This window comes from Geotrypetes seraphini, chromosome 7, assembly GCF_902459505.1.
Source record: "Geotrypetes seraphini chromosome 7, aGeoSer1.1, whole genome shotgun sequence".
Taxonomy (NCBI): domain Eukaryota; kingdom Metazoa; phylum Chordata; class Amphibia; order Gymnophiona; family Dermophiidae; genus Geotrypetes; species Geotrypetes seraphini.
In genome coordinates this window covers 184251944-184268397 of record NC_047090.1, presented here as the reverse complement: position 1 = coordinate 184268397, position 16454 = coordinate 184251944, and positions in this window count along the sequence as shown.

The window sequence follows — 16454 nt, the reverse complement described above, 5'->3', positions numbered from 1 at the left end:
AGGCTTCTTCTAATATGATTTTCTTGAACATGTTTGTGAATTACATTACATTACATTACAGATTTCTATTCCGCCATTACCTTTCGGTTCAAAGCGGATTACAAAAAGAGTTATGGAAAAAGGGTTACAACGTTAGATCAGAGAAGGTTTCCAAGAGAGGGAAAAGTAGGATCTGGGGTTAGGGAGGGGGGTTAAGCTTTATCATGGTATTAAGCTTTATTAAGGGATTTCTTGTAGAGTATAGTTTTTATTTCCTTGTAGTCTGGGGTTGTTGTCAATAGGTTGGAGACTTGGTTGTCTATCTTCGCTGCCTGAGTGGCCAGTAGTCCGTTGTGTAGTTTTTTCCATTTTACTTCTCTGATTGGGGGGTAAGTGAATGGGGTGTCTGATTGTGGCGGCATGTGGTTCACTATTTGAAAGAGTAAATCAATATATAGATACGTTTTTGAAGCCATTGGTTCCAGTAACAAGATCATTTATACAGGATACCACTCATTTCTTAAGTTTACTATCGCAGTATTATCCTACCATTAACACTATTTTGGTGACGTTGGATATTCAGTCACTATATACTAATATCCCTCAGGATGCTGTACTACAGATTATAGAAGATTACTTGAATCAACGTATACGTCCCCATCAAGTACCAACTGACTTTCTAATACAACTACTAACCATCTCTCTTAAAAAGAACTATTTCATGTTCCAAGATGTTTTCTATCAACAACTTCAGGGCACTGCGATGGGTGCCACATGTGCCCCTTCTTTAGCAAACCTCTTCATGGCAGAATTTGAAGAGAGATTTGTCTATAATTCCACTTTTTTTAGTAAGATAGCTTTGTGGTGCCGTTATATAGATCATATTTTTATTATCTGGGAAGATTCTCTATATGACTTGCAAAGGTTTGTTGCATTTTTGAATACATGTCTACCTACTATTAGGCTTACAATGTCATCGGATTCACATTGCATTTCGTTCTTAGATGTACAAATTAAAATTAAAGATGGAATATTTTATACATCTGTACATCGGAAAGAAACAGATAAAAATACATTTTTGGAATTTACAAGCTCTCATCCCCAACATTTGAAAGAGAGCTTGCCTAATTCACAGTTTCTTCTCTACCGTAGATTATGTTCTACCAAACATGAATTTATGGAGCAAGCGCAGATCTTAAGCAGGAAACTAGCTGAACGAGGATATCTGGAGAAATGTATTAAAAAATCTTATACCAGAGCATTATACAACCATAGGGAACGTTTATTAACATATACTGAACCAGAATCAGAAGAAGATCAGTTGGTTTGTGTCTTACGGCATTCTCAGCAAGCAAGAACATTTGGGAATGTTATCAAAAAATATTGGAACTGCTTATCTGTCCATCCTTGTTTCAGAGAGATTAAGAAACTGACAGCATATTCTAGAAATAAAAATTTGCAAGAGATGGTTTGTCCGACTAGTAGAGGGTCTTTGGGCCCACCTAAAATACCTAATGAAGTTGAAAGAGTAGGTCACTATCGATGTGGACATTGTACTATATGTCAAAATACTGTAGAACGTGGCTGTTTTACTAATCCAGTAGACAGTAAGATTTATAAATTAAAAACTTTTACTACATGTGACTCAAGTGGAGTAATCTATGCAATACAATGTCCTTGTAATAAATTATATATAGGACAGACCTCACGCCTGTTTAAAACACGCATCATTGAACACAGATCCTGTCTGGGGTGTAGAAAAATGGAGGCTCCGATGGTCCAACATTGTCTAGAATCACATCATATCTTTGCAGAGATGCGATGTTGGATTATTGAGCAAATACATCCCTCCAAGAAAGGTGGAGATTTTAAAACTTTTTTGAGGCAGTGAGAGCAAAAATGGGTGTTTAGATTAAAATCGTGTATGCCAAATGGCTTGAATGCTAGAATAGAATGGCGAGCCTTTCTTTGAAGAAAATCTTTTCTGTCTGGTAGTATGGGGGGGGGTGGGTAACGCCTCCACAAGTTGGATTGGTTGAAAGATCCTTGTGACCATTATTAAAAGCCGCCCAGAACGCCGAGCCGCCATTGCTTAAAAGTGAATCAGTGAAGCGGTTGCTCGAAGATACAATGTAAGCGATTTGCTACTAATTTTTAGTGGATAAAAAGAGTTGTGAAGAATGCTTGAATGATTGTGTTATATTTGCAGAGACCTCCCCTGACGCAGCGAACCTAAGCGAAACAGGGCCTGTCGGGAGTCTGAGAAGTGTATTCCTCCCCTGCTTGGAAAATATATCGGCAGAGGGAGAAGAAAACGAACTGTTTGGATTCAAACTATGCCTGGAGGACAGTGCTATTATTGAGATAAGTGTTGCTATTTGGACTATAAATGAGAAGTCATTTAAATGATCTTTAAACAAGTGGAGTTTTTCATCTGACCTAGGATGTTTTAAAGTTGTGTACGGCTGGCATAGAGGTCTTTCAGGTGAAATTTTCACCGGAAGAAACTGAGGTCGTTTCTCCATTTTAATGCAAGTTTTTTTGTCCTTTAAGTTTTTCTCTCTTTTTTCCTCCAAGATAGTGAAATTATTGGAATACGTTTAAGTGGTGACCTATAGAAACATAGAAACATGATGGCAGATAAAGGCCAAATGGCCCATCCAGAGCATCCACTATTTCCTCCTCTCTCTATTGGTTAAGGCTCTTAACATTTGCATCTCCTCTTCCTATAGGCTAAGACTCTTTACACCTGCATTGTGATGTCACAGAACTTTAGTAACATAGAAACATGATGGCAGATAAAGGCCAAATGGCCCATCCAGAGCATCCACTATCTCCTCCTCTCTCTATTGGTTAAGGCTCTTAACATTTGCATCTCCTCTTCCTATAGGCTAAGGCTCTTTACACTTGCATTGTGATGTCATAGAGCTTTATGGTTATAGAAACATAGAAACATGATGGCAGATAAAGGCCAAATGGCTCATCCAGTCTGTCCATCCGCAGCATCCACTGTCTCCTCCATTCCCTATTGGCTAAGGCTCTTAACATTTTGGCTATAGAAATATAGATCACTCCGATGAAGGAGCAATATTTAATTGGTCCCTCTATGGCTCCTCTCTATAGATGTTTCTACCACTGACATAGTCTTCAGATACACCACCTCGGGCTCCTATTGATTCATAGCCCCAGGCTTCCTCATCGGACCCGCAAGTGATATGATACTTTTAAATAACTTATTTTCAATAGTTATAAATAGGTTAGTAATATAACTTATCTTAGACGTGGTCTTCAAAACTGGGATAGCTTAGCCAACATGTTTCACTAAACAAGTTTCATCAAGGCCATACATCCCTGTAGAGAATAAATATCATTAGCCACTTGTCTTTATTATACACCCAGAACTAACTTTCCCCGTGGTCCCGGGCCCCAACAACCTAATAGCACCCAGGACCTGTCTTGTTACCTTTACAGCTCCGTGCTACTCCACTTGACCACAGTATGTTAACATGGCCGCCGTCTAAATGTTAATCATGTATGCGGACGTTACACATGATTCTATAAACCACACCTAACTCCAGTGGCGGTTTATAGAATAGCGCTAAGTGCTGATTTGGGGGACGCTGATTCTTTGAGGCAACATATATAGAATTTACTCTTTAGTGCGCAAAATTGCGCACACGGGAGAATAAGAGCAGTTACTATTTCTTCCTAAGTTAATTGTATTTCCTTTTTCTATAAGAATTTAAAATACATTTTAAAAAAGAACAGTTACACGTGAACCTAGTTGTTATATTAGTGGTAGTTGGCATTAACAATCAAAGGGGAGAGATCCAAGATGGCGAAGGAGTAAGTCGCGTCGGCGAGAGGCTCCTGCACAATTGGCAAATTATCTATTACTTGCCTTTTTCCTGTTCCTACAATGCCGAAGCGCAGGGGAAAACAGAGGGGCGTTCTTCCGGCTTTCTCTGCCTCTTCGCCGTCGATGCAGACGGCGATTACCAGCTTTGCCATCCCAGTTGGAGCGGGCGTGTCCGCTGACCGAGGGGGGCAGACCTCGATCTTGGAGGGCGAGACTTCGCTCAGCCCGATGGGACCTGGAGTTCCTCCTCGCCCCGGGACGGTGTTCGGAACGTTGTTGGCAGCACAGGAAGCCCCGGAGTTGTTTCCTCCGGAGGTGCTGCCGATTTCCCCTCTGACCCCGGATGAGATGCACAGCTTGTCGGCTCGTCTGCAGCCTACAGTGGAAGATGGAGGAACAGTATCCTATAATGCTACAGAGAAGGAGAAAGTGGAATCCAGTGGAGTGATTCCAGGTACAACTTTGCTTCCTCCTTTGATAAGACCTGATGTTATAGACATGGAGGCTATTTGGAGTGGCTTGGAATTACTGTATAAGGTATGCTCTCAATTCGTCACTTCAGCCCAGAGTACCAACATACAGTTTAAGACTTTTGATGAGAAACTTCTAAAACAATCCGATAGAATAGACAAGTTAGAAAAATCTATGACTGAAGCGAAAGCTTCAATTAATTTACAACTGAAGGATAAAAATTTACTTGTTAGAAAATTGGAAAATTTGGAAAATGCTAACAGGAGTTTGAACCTTAGACTTTTAAATTTTCCTATTTCCAAATTCCAATTGGCAAGAGAACTGTTTCATTCTTTCTTGAGACTAGTACTTAAATTTCCTGAAAACAATTTACCACCGTTACATAAATCATATTATTTAAATATTCCTAAAGAGGATAACGGAAAAGGAACTGTAGCAGGAGATTTAGACCTCACAGCTATCCTGGAAACATCTCAACAAGAAGAAATTATGGGAAGAGCAACTTTATTGGTAACCTTTGTTTTTCAACAAGATAAGGAAGCAGTTCTTTGTCTATTCTACAAGACTGACAATTCAGAATTTCATGGTTCAAAAGTCTCAATCTTTCCTGATGTATCAAAATGGACTCAAGACAGACGAAAGAAATTTTTAACTTATCGTCAGTCAATTTTGAGTATAGGAGCAACTTTTCAGTTACGTCTTCCCTGTAAATGCTGTATTACCTACCAAAATAATAAATATATATTTTATGAACCTGATCAGTTGAAATTTTTTCTTGAGGGTAAGGCAGCTGGTTAAGCTCCAATCCCCTCCATGCCTTTTCTATTAACCAGGATGTTAATTTAATTTAATCCAACTGTTTGATCTCCTAATTTAATTTGAATGAATATTTCTTGAAAAACCAACTTCCCTTGGAGGTGTAGGATTCTCTCTCCCTAATTTGTGGACTATGAACTTAGTTAAATCTGTGGAATTTTTGACTTATAATTTATGTTATGTTTCTTCTTAAATGTTTATTTCTATCACATTGTTGTTTAACAATTTGTAAAACTATAAATAAATAAATTAAAAAAAAAAACAATCAAAATCTGACGGGAATTGGAGTTACTTGGGTTCTAATTTGCAATAATTTGAGCTCACGTGCATAACTTCCCTTTGTTGGTTTTCTGTCTTACTTGATGGAGTTATTTTGTTTCCCCGCTCAAAAGTTTTCTTGGAACTCTAAAGCTCTCTTGATTTTTCCATCGGTGAAAGGTTGAAAATTAAAAAGATATCACGCTCGAATGCTTTCCTACCGGGCTGCAATTTAGGATAAGGAGTTTAAACTTTCACTGTTGACGTCTGTCTTATATTTGCATTTTAGGAGACAGCTGAAGACTTACTTATTTTCAAAGTTCTTGGGTTCCTACATTCCTAACTATCTCTAATTATGCATTCTTAGCTAATCTTTTGTAAACCGCATAGAACTTAAAGGAAATGCGGTCTAGTAATGGATTTTTATGTGATGTTTATGTTATTATCTTAGCATGTAATTCTTTTAGCATGCAACTTCTGTGGGGTATGGGATGTGGATGGGGTGTGGATGTGCGATGGGCAGGTCAGAAGCAGCCCTTACACACTATGGTTATAGAGCAGTGTCAGCTATGTACTTCTATAGCCTTAGATTGTAATTCATTTAGCATGGAACTGCTAGGGGGTGTGGCATGGGAGGGGCTTGGGCATGTCCAGCACATACGCGCTAAAGTTATAGAATACCAGCAGATATGCATGAGTATTTATATCAGCCTTTGACATGGCTTCAGTGCTTGTGACTAAATGTAGACATTGATAGGCTGATTCTGTATCGCAGTGTTTTTCAACATGCGGTAAGGGTATGCGAGCCACTTGTTGGGGGTACGCGACCTGGCCGCCGTAGAGAATATTCCCTGCCCATCCGAAGCTGCATCCACCGCCGGGGATACCTCCTTGCAGCCCGCCCCACCCGCCGAAGCTGAAGCCACTGCCAGAGATCCCTGTCCGCCCTCCCTCCCTGCCTGCCCGTCCATCAAAGCTGATCCCTCCTTGCTTCCCGTACCACCTGCTGCCAGGGTTCCCTGCTCCTCCCTTCCTCCCAAAGATGACCCACAGAGCTTCCCTCTGATGTCAGAGCTCACATCAGAGGAAAGCCTTCTGGGTCAGTGGTGAGGAGGGGGGGGGGTCCCAATTACCTCCTCGCTCATTCTGCCACTTTCGGTGGATGTGCAGCAGGCAGCAATTTATACGCTACAAATAGCTGACCCGGAAACCTTCTCTCCGATGTCGGGGCTGCCGTCGGAGGTAGGGCTTGTAAATCACTGCCTGCTGCGCATCCCCTGAACAAGCCGCTGAAGGCAGAAGGAGCAGTGCGGTTCAAACAAGTAAGAGGACAAAGGGCGAAAGGAGTGGGGGGGGATGGAGAAGGAGGGCATTGGGACATTGGAGGGGTATGATTCTTGGACAACGGCTGGAAGGAAGGGAGGGGACACAAACTCAACACAGAAGGAAGGGGGAGCATGAACATGGAACACGGGAGGGAGGAAGGGGCACTAACTTGGGACATGAGGGAGGGAATAGAAAGGGAGAATTGTTGGGCATCAGTGTGTGAGTGAGAGGGAAAGGAAGAAAGAGGAAAATTGGGCATAGAGAAAAAGAGGGGAGAGGTAGAGAAGCATGGGGAGAGAAGGATAAGAGGAGAAATGTTGGCTATGGTGATGGAGCGGAATGTGATGGAGGGAGAGATGTGGCATGGTGCTGCAGAGGGTGATAGAAGGAGAAATGGGCATGGGGCTGGTGGGCAGTGATGAAAAATGCTGCATATGATCCGGGGAATGACAGAGGGAGAAATGTTTGATATGACAGTAGAGAGGGTGGGAGAGATGCCTTGATCTCTCAAGACAGATTGACAGATAGAGAGAGAGAGAGAGAGAGAGGCAGAGGCAGACATACTGCCAATAGGGATGGAGGAGAGAGGAAGAAAAGTTGGACTCATGGAGGGACAGAGAGAGATGTTGGTTGGAGAAGGGAATGAGGTCCGGAGGAGAGGACGCATGCAGGAGGCAGAAAGAAAGAATGGATGCACAGTCAGAAGGAAGTGCAACCAGAGTCTCATGATTACCAGACAACAAAGGTAGATAAAATGATTTTATTTTCAATTTAGTGATCAAAATGTGTCCGTTTTGAGAATTTATATCTGCTGTCTGTATTTTGTACTATATTTGTCAATTTTTCTATAGTTGTTACTGAGGTGACATTGAATATTTTAATGTCATCTGCCTTGACATCTTTGAAAACCCCCTGAATATAAATGATAATTAACATTTTCTCTGCATACAGTGTGCTTTGTGGTTTTTTTATTTTTTGGTTACCATTATATATTAATAAGATTATATTGTGTGTATATGAAAAATGGATGGAAGAAATTGCATTAGTTCAAGTTCAAGTTCACTTTTATTTGATGAATCGCCTATAACACTTTCTAAGCGATGTACAATTTAAATTACAGTAAGTACTATGATTATGGGGGTGAGGTCGGGGCGGAGCTTGAGCAGGGGTACTCGGTTGGTATTTGTTAGACTTAGGGGGTACTTGGCTTGAAAAAGTTGAGAAACAGTGCTTGTATAGGACGCCAATCTCAGCAGCCGCCTAAGAAGAGGCTGAGAATCGCACACTGGTGTCCTACGCAGAATTGTGTCTCTCTTACAGAATCACACCTGCCTGATCTAGGGATCCCTTGCCATCAGGGGGGGGAGCAGGGAAGGAGTGGGGGGCAAAGATGAGGGCTGGGGAGGGGCGCCAACGCCCCAAGAGCCTCTCACCCTCATTACGCCACTGGTTATAATGCCCCTGTGTTGTTCCATAGTGTGATCTCACCTTGAGTGTTATCTCCGATTCATAAACAGAAGCAAGAGCAGATATTTGAAAATAGTGGTAGGGTTAACGCTTCAGATGAGGTCTGAAATGGATGAGTAAACCTACTGATAACGTTTAAGGCACTCTGAATAATTTAAATCTGTTAGCACAGTTCACAAAACTGAAAGGAAGACAAAACGAAGTGAGGCAAGAACAGCAAAAAAGAAAGAAAAATTAAAGATGAACCTACCGTGCCTTTTTTCAATACAGTAGGTGTTTGGGTTGATTTAAAACTGTTGTTCTCGAAGCTTAGAAATCTAAGAGAGTTGAGCTCTTTTTTTTTTCAAAGCTCAATACTTGCCTTATGCCAAAGTTTCTTATCCTGAGACACCCCCTGGTACTTTATTGTGATGGCTAGTTATAAAAGGAATTGATTAAAGGTTTATGACTTTGCATTACATTTCCTGCTGATCCTTTGCAAGCATTTGAATGTCACATTGCTGGCAGCTTTTCACTTCACTGATGTTCTGGGGAAAAAAATATATAAATATGGGCTTGTAAATTACTCTGAAAGACAGCTTTATGGAGTGATAAAATCTCTGAAGAAAAATACACCTATCACATTATGAAATAATTTCATAAGCCTGACACCTATTACAAGATTATACGATGCTTGTGGAAAGCGATTTTCAGAAGGATCTCGCTGTCCGCAGAAGATGTTGGCTGATCAGATCCCTCTGGATGAAAAACGGCCTGCCCAAAGCAGCTAAATCTAGTTGAGTGGATTTAGCTACTCTAACCGAGGAATCTATCAATGTGGGGTATCATTACAATGGGTTATTTGTACCATTAACTCGAGCTGTTATATCACAGATCCCATTTTATGCAAAGAGGCCTACTGGCATTCTATTTAGTCCACTTAAGGCATCTAGCTTAGGCCCTCTTTTACTAAGCTGCGGTAGAGATATCTACCGCGGCCCAGGGCGCTAACTGCTCAGACACTCCAACGAATTCTATGAGCGTCAGAGCATTTAGTGGTTTGGGCCGTGGTAATAATAATAATAATAATAATAACAACTTTATTTTTGTATACCGCAGTACCAGAATAGTTCAAAGCGGTTTACATGACAAGAGACTGTACATCTACAGCGAAATTACAAATAAGTCAATCAATCAATATAACTTAGCAAGTCGGGAGCAGGCAAGAAGGAGATAGAGAGGTTATAAACAAGTCAATCGGCGTGGCTTAGGAAGTGCGGTGCAGGTAGGTAGGAGGTGCAGGTAGGGAAGAGGCAGGAAGGTGGGAGGTACAAGGCATAGGTTAAAAGTAGAATTACAAGGAGGGCGGGAGTCAGAGATATTTGTCAAAGAGATAAGTTTTGATTGACTTCCTGAAAGTTTGGTAGGAGGGAAAATTAGAGATGAGAGTGGATAGACATTTGTTCCATTTGCATGCCTGGAACGCCAGGGATCTGTCAAGGAATCTCTTGTAGATGCAGCACTTTAGGGACGGGAAGGCAAACAAGTGGGCGTTACGTGTGCGGGTGGGGCCAGGACGGACAAAGTGATCTGATAGGTAGATTGGAGACGAGCCTGTTAGGGTTTTGAAGCAGAGGCAAGCAAATCTGAAGATAATCCTTGCCTCCATAGGCAGCCAGTGCAGTTTTTTGTAGAAACCTTTATCACAGTTTAGTTAAAAGGGGGCTTAATTGGTTAATAGGCTTAATTGGTGCCGGTAAGTGGCTCTTAATACCTCGAAATTGCTGATAAGTTAGGCATCTAACTCAAAAAGGTGAGGAGTAGCCTAGTGGTAAAGCTGCTGTCTCAGCACCCTGAGGTTGTGGGTTCAAATCCCAATGAGGCTTCTTGTGACCTTGGGCAAATCATTGAATCTTCCATTTCCCTAGGTACAAAATAAGCATTTGTATATATGTAAACTGCCTTGAATGTGTAACCACAAAAAAGTGGTATACAAGTCAAATCCCTCAGGGGAAAGCACGGAGCAATGGAGGATTGAGTGACTTGCCCAGGGTCACAAGGAGCAGTGTGGGATTTGAACCTATAACCTCAGAGTGCGGAGGCAGTTGCTCTAACCACTAGGCCACTCCTTCCTATTATTTGTGAGATATTGCTAAAACTGTCCTATCACTGTAAAGGCCCAACACCTATGTTATCGTGAGAGTAATAGTTAAAACTGATGCGCAACTGTAAATAATCCACACACTCATGTCAGATTTATCCTTCTGTGTACGATGATTGTGTATGTGCCCACTTAAGTTAAGGACAAAAAGCTTGTAGGAAGGAAGGAATAGAGATTGGAGAGTGCTGAAAGGTTGGGGAGGGAGTCTGGAAGGGGTTTGCAGTCTTCCAGAAAGGGAGATAAGGGGTTGGGAAGGTCTTCAGACATGCAGGGACGCCACCCCAAAACAAACATTTTTTCATGCACATCTCCAGTATTTTTTTTTTTTTTAATAGTTTTCTTATCTGCGCGGGCTGAAGACTAAATTATTTCTTTGCCCTCTGGAGGCAGACAGCAGGATAGGAATTGTAAAGACTGTAGATATGATGCCATATGTGTCGTCCTTGGCACTTTCACCCTGTTGGGGGCCTGTAGGCCTCAATTCAGCCCTACCTACCTGAAAAAGAAGATACCAAGCCAGGAATGGAATCTAAATCTTCCATTGTAGCAACGAATAATAATCACCTGGCAATCGGATTGGCCATGGATGCGATACTTTGAGGTAATAACTGATGTTGGCACCTGCGATGATCCGTGTGTCAAACGTTCAACACTTTCTCCTAAATTTTTTTAGAAGGACAGATTGATGTTCACCAAACTCAAACTCTGTCAAAGATATGTGATTTAGGTTCACCAACGGCAAAAGGCTCAGACAAGAATAAACTCACATTTTCTGAAAGAGTATGGAAATAATGTAATTATTAACTCTTTACATGTAGAGTGTCTAGCCAGCTCGGGTGGAATGTTAGCATATCAATCTTTCAATACCCTGCGGACCAGCAGCGTTCTGGCATTTCACCTCTATTTTGTTGTCTCCAGTGAGCAAGTGAATAAGGATTTCCTTTTAAAATGCAAATTCTGATATTTAAAATAATAGTCTCCTCTGTAATAGAACTCCGAGGTCTAGATGGAATCTGTTTCTTAAAGCTGCCGTCGGCTTCATTAAGAGTACAGTGCATGATTGATGTAGTTTGAGGATTCCTGAAGGTGGAAGGGCACCATTTGTCCTTCTCGGTGCTATCTAGGATAAGTGGAGATTGGTATATGGCAAGCATTCAGTTTGCTACATGTGTTATTTGAATACATTCAAGCCTTGCCTTTTATCTAGCCCATTCGTGTCAGATGTGAGAATTAACAAATGTCCAGAGCAGAAAACTTCATAAGCCACCACCATAAAAGCTGAACCAGAACGTACGCAGGAAGGGCTAGTCTCAGGGCGCTGGTCTTTGATCAAGGGTCCGCCGTGTGAGCGTTCTGCTGGGCACGATGGACCACTGGTCTGACCCAACAACGGCAATTCTTATGTTCTTAGTGAGGAAGAGGAGGATGGTATGTGGTGGGGGTAAGCTGCCAGTTGTGGCGGAGGCCATAGTAAATGGTGGTGAGAAAGGAATTCATCTTCAATCTCTCCCTCCCAATGGTGGTCTCAAATGCACAGTCTTCTGGCATATCTCCAAGTGGTATGCCAGTAACAGTCCAATAGTGGACCACAGCCAGTGAGGCCACCCAAACTGAACCAAAATCTATACTAGGGTAGACACCCCTGATGGTGAAGATAACACGAGGAAGAACCTAGTAAAAATTGAAGAATGAATTAATGCTAACTGCCAAAATGCCAAATCCAATTCGTAATAAATAAGCTGGACAGAACTTCCAAAAGTTAAACGTAGCATGCTGATGAATATAGCAAGATAAGTTCTACGCTTAACTTTTGGAAGTTCTGTCCAGCTTATTTATTACGAATTGGATTTGGCATTGACATAATTTTTTTGCTAAGACACTGAAAGACTGAATTTGTTATTCGTATCAAGATTGTAGTTGTTGAAATATCAACAGAAGGCAGCGCGTTTTGGTGTAAACACGCGAAACACGTTTCCCAGAACATGAGATTTTGCACAATTCTGATGTCAGCTTTTGATATCATTGTTCGTACTCAAAATATGCATTTGTTAAAAACAAGACTGCTCAACCTGTGATTTAAAATTCAACTGGGCCTATAAAATCACGCCAAGGGCTCCTTTTATTAAGCTGCGGGATCGTTTTTTAGCGCGTGCTGCCGATTAGCACGCGCTAACCCCTGTGCTACGTGGAAAAACTAACGCCAGCTCAATGGAGGCGTTAGCATCTAGCGCGTGCGCTAAAACCGCTAGCGCAGCTTAGTAAAAGGAGCCCCAAGAGTAACAATTTGATGTTGAACAGACATAGTATAGCCCTGAAATTGATCCCGTTGGCCAACATTTTCATTAACAGCTTTTCCCACAATCATTAATTCAGTTTTGTTTCTATATTTAAGGTCAAACTATTGCCATTCATCCCCATTAAAATTGCATTCATGCAATGTTGACATTTCAAATGCCCATTCACAAAATTATCGTCCATTGGGCTCCTTCCACACTCCACTCAAGCTCAGCTCCTGCCATTGACCACCACCAAAGTATGCTCCATCAAAACATGGTGCTTACATTTCCACTAGTTGGCATTCTAGAAGAGGTTGCTTACACAGATAGATACTTATCTACAAAGCAAAATAATTGACCATATCTCTCCTCTTCTCTGTGATGCTCGTTGGCTGCCCGTCACACAAAATTCTCTTCCTCACCTTCAAAACTCGTATTGCAAACATCCCCACCTTTATTGACAGATTTTCATCCCCTACTGGCTCTCAAAAACGCTAAGATCTAATACTCAGAACTTACTAGTGATCCCATCAATTCGGGATATTGTTTACAATACTACACGGAAAACAAATCTTCTCTGTCATAGCTCCGTCGCTATGGAACCTACTGCCCCTAGATCTCAGGTTAGAACCCTCGCTAATCAAATTTAAATCAAAATTAAAAACCTTCCTATTTAATGGTGCCTTTAGCTTATACCTCCGATGGCTCTGACAAATGATAACACCCCTTACAAAAAAATTAAACACCCTCCCAATTGTGTTCTCCATTTTTTATTTTATCTCGATGTAATAATATATTCCCTCCCCCTCTCACCTCTTGCTTTCACATTTGTCCATAATTCAAAATACAGCTATTAAAATTATCTTTAAGGTGAAAAAATTTAGAAAAAACATAGAAACATAGAACATGACGGCAGAAAGGGGCCACGGCCCATCTAGTCTGCCCACCCTAATGGCCCACCCCCTAACTACCTCCATGAAGAGATCCCACATGCCAATCCCATCTTCTCTTAAAATCTGGCACGCTGCTGGCCTCAATTAACTGTTGTGGAAGATTATTCCAGCGGTCAACCACCCTTTCGGTGAAGAAATATTTTCTGGTGTCACCATGAAATTTCCCAGCCCTGATTTTCAAATTTGTTGCCGTGGGTCCTTTAAGGAAAAAGAGATCCTCTTCCACCTCGATACGGCCTGTGAAATATTTGAACGTCTCGATCATGTCTCCCCTCTCTCTGCGTTCCTCGAGTGAGTACAGCTGCAACTTACCCAGTCGTTCCTCATACGGGAGATCCTTGAGTCCTGAGACCAACCTGGTGGTCATTCGCTGAACTGACTCAACTCTCCTCACATCTTTTTGATAATGCGGCCTCCAGAATTGTTTCTCCCCTCTTCTTACAAAAAAAAATAATAATAATAATTTTCATATACTTCCCAACCAGAAATATGAGGTCTATGTTTGTATTAATATGACAAAATGCTAATAAAACTGATTGAACTTAAAAAAAAAAAAAAAGAAGTTCCGGGCGGTTCATAGCAAGAGAACTGAGACATATCAGCGAAGACACAAAATACAGTGGAATACAATACAGTGAAATACAATATGATGCAGTACAATGTAATATAATGTAAAATCATCGCATAAATTTACCAAACAAATCAGTTTTTATCGATTTTCTGAACTCAAGGCAAGATTGGGATTGGGCAATTAGAGGACACAGCCAAGAGTTCATTTTCCATGCTTGAAAAGACAGTTTTGTCTAAGAAACTTTTAAAATGACAGGCTTTCAGAGCGGGATACATAAACATACCCGAGTTTCTTTTGTTCTTGTTTGATGAGAATAATTTTAGTTGAGTGGATAAGTATGATGGTGGTAGTCTGAAGAGTGCTTTATAACAAACTAGTCTTTAAGCCCGATACATTAACGGGTGCTAGAATATATGTTTGTCTGTCTTTATTTCTCTCTCTCTGCCGCTGTTTTTCTTTCTTTCTGTCTCTCTCTCTCTCCCTGCCCCTGTCTCTTTTTTCTTTCCTTTCTGTCTCCCTCCCTCCCACTATCAGTCTTTCTTTCTCTCCCCACTTCTTTCCAACGTCTGCTCCCCCTGTCCCTCAGACTTCCATTCAGCAGCTGTCCCTCCTCTCCCCCACACTTCCATTCAGTGTCTGTCTCCCTCTCTCACCCCTTTTATCTACTGTTCACCTTCTTGATTTTCCCCTTCCATTCACTTCCCTCTCTTCTCTTTCCATCCAGTGTCCGCCTTCTGTCTCTCTCTGTTCCATATGGCATCTCCTCCTTCCTTTCCCCCTTCCTTTTCACTTGGTGTGGCATACCTTCCTCTTTCCCTGCATGCCCTGCCATGTCTTCTTCCCTCTAAGCCATTCTCTCCCCCTCTGCTCCCTTTCCTCCTTGAACTTCATCGGGCAGCAGCAGCATTCATAATTCATTGCTGTTGCCAGGCTTCAGGTCTTCCTCTCTGGCCGGTCCTGTCTTCATGAAAACAGGAAGTAGGCAGGACCCGCCAGAGAGTAAGGCCTGAAGTCGGCAACAGCAGGGAATTTTAAATGCTGCTGCTGCCCGAAGAAGACAGGCCTTAACAACAAAGCTCCCTCCAGCGTTGGCAGCCGCGAGAGCGAGGTAGTGATACCGCTGGACTACCAGGTTTAAAAAAAAAACAAAAAAAACTTACCAACGATGGCGGTGTTGCTGGGGGGGGGGGGGGCGGTTTGAAAAGCCATCTGCCGTGAAGTATGCCACCTGCATATTTCACTGCCGACGGCTTTTCAGGACTTTAAAAACTTAGCAACGATGGCGGCAGTGCTGGGGAGGGTTTGAAAAGGTGCCGCGGCTCCTCTGTCGATCCCCGCCTGACATTCACAATAGCAGTTTAAGTCCGAGGTAGGGTGAGAGGAGCCGACACGGAGAGCAGGAAGTCCAGCGCTAGCAGCGAGTGGTAGGTGCTGGAAACTTAAGTAAGGCTGGGGACTCGCGCATGCGCACTCCTGCAAAGTCACGGACCTACATCTCACGGAACAGGGATTACAGAAGCACGCAGTTGAGTGCGCATGCGCGGCTAGCGTTTTATTATTTTAGATGCTGCCGAACTTAAAAATAACTCTAGTTTCGAAAGGGAGCCAATGAAGTTGCACATAAAAATCCAAAGATCAGACGAACAGCCGCATTTTGAACCAGGCGAAGTCTTAGCAATATTTTCTTGGTTGACCCTAGGTATGTGATATTACAGTAGTCTAAGGTAGAAAGGATGGTGGATTGAACTAGTATCCTAAAGGACTCCATGTCAAAATATTTTTTTATGGTTCAACTCAATCACTCCCCCATGTTCATTGACAGGCTTTTAATTCCTTATAAATCCTCTAGGTCACTGAGATCATCTCAGGCAACATCTTCTGACTATTCCCTCAATCCGACAACTTTTCTACGACATAACACAAAAAACTATTTACAAGGTAGTTGCGCCAACACTATGGAAAGCTCTTCCCTTCACCCTACGGCAAGAGACTAGTTTAAATAACTTTAAAATCATAAGAGCATAAGATTTGCTGCTGCTGGGTCAGACCAATGGTCCATTGTGCCCAGCAGTCCGCTCACGTGACGGCCCTTAGGTCACAGACCAGTGCCCTAATTGAGTCCAGTAGGAACTTATCCAACCTTGTCTTGAATCCCTGAAGGGTGTTTCCCCCTATAACAGCCTATAACAGTTTAAAATCAATCTTAAAACTTTTCTCTTCCAAGACACTTATGGGATTTATGATTGAGAATGAAACCAACTCCAGTCAACCCATTTTCTTTTATTTTTAATATTGTATCCTAACCCTTTCTCCCTTCATTTCAATTTTTGTCTCAATA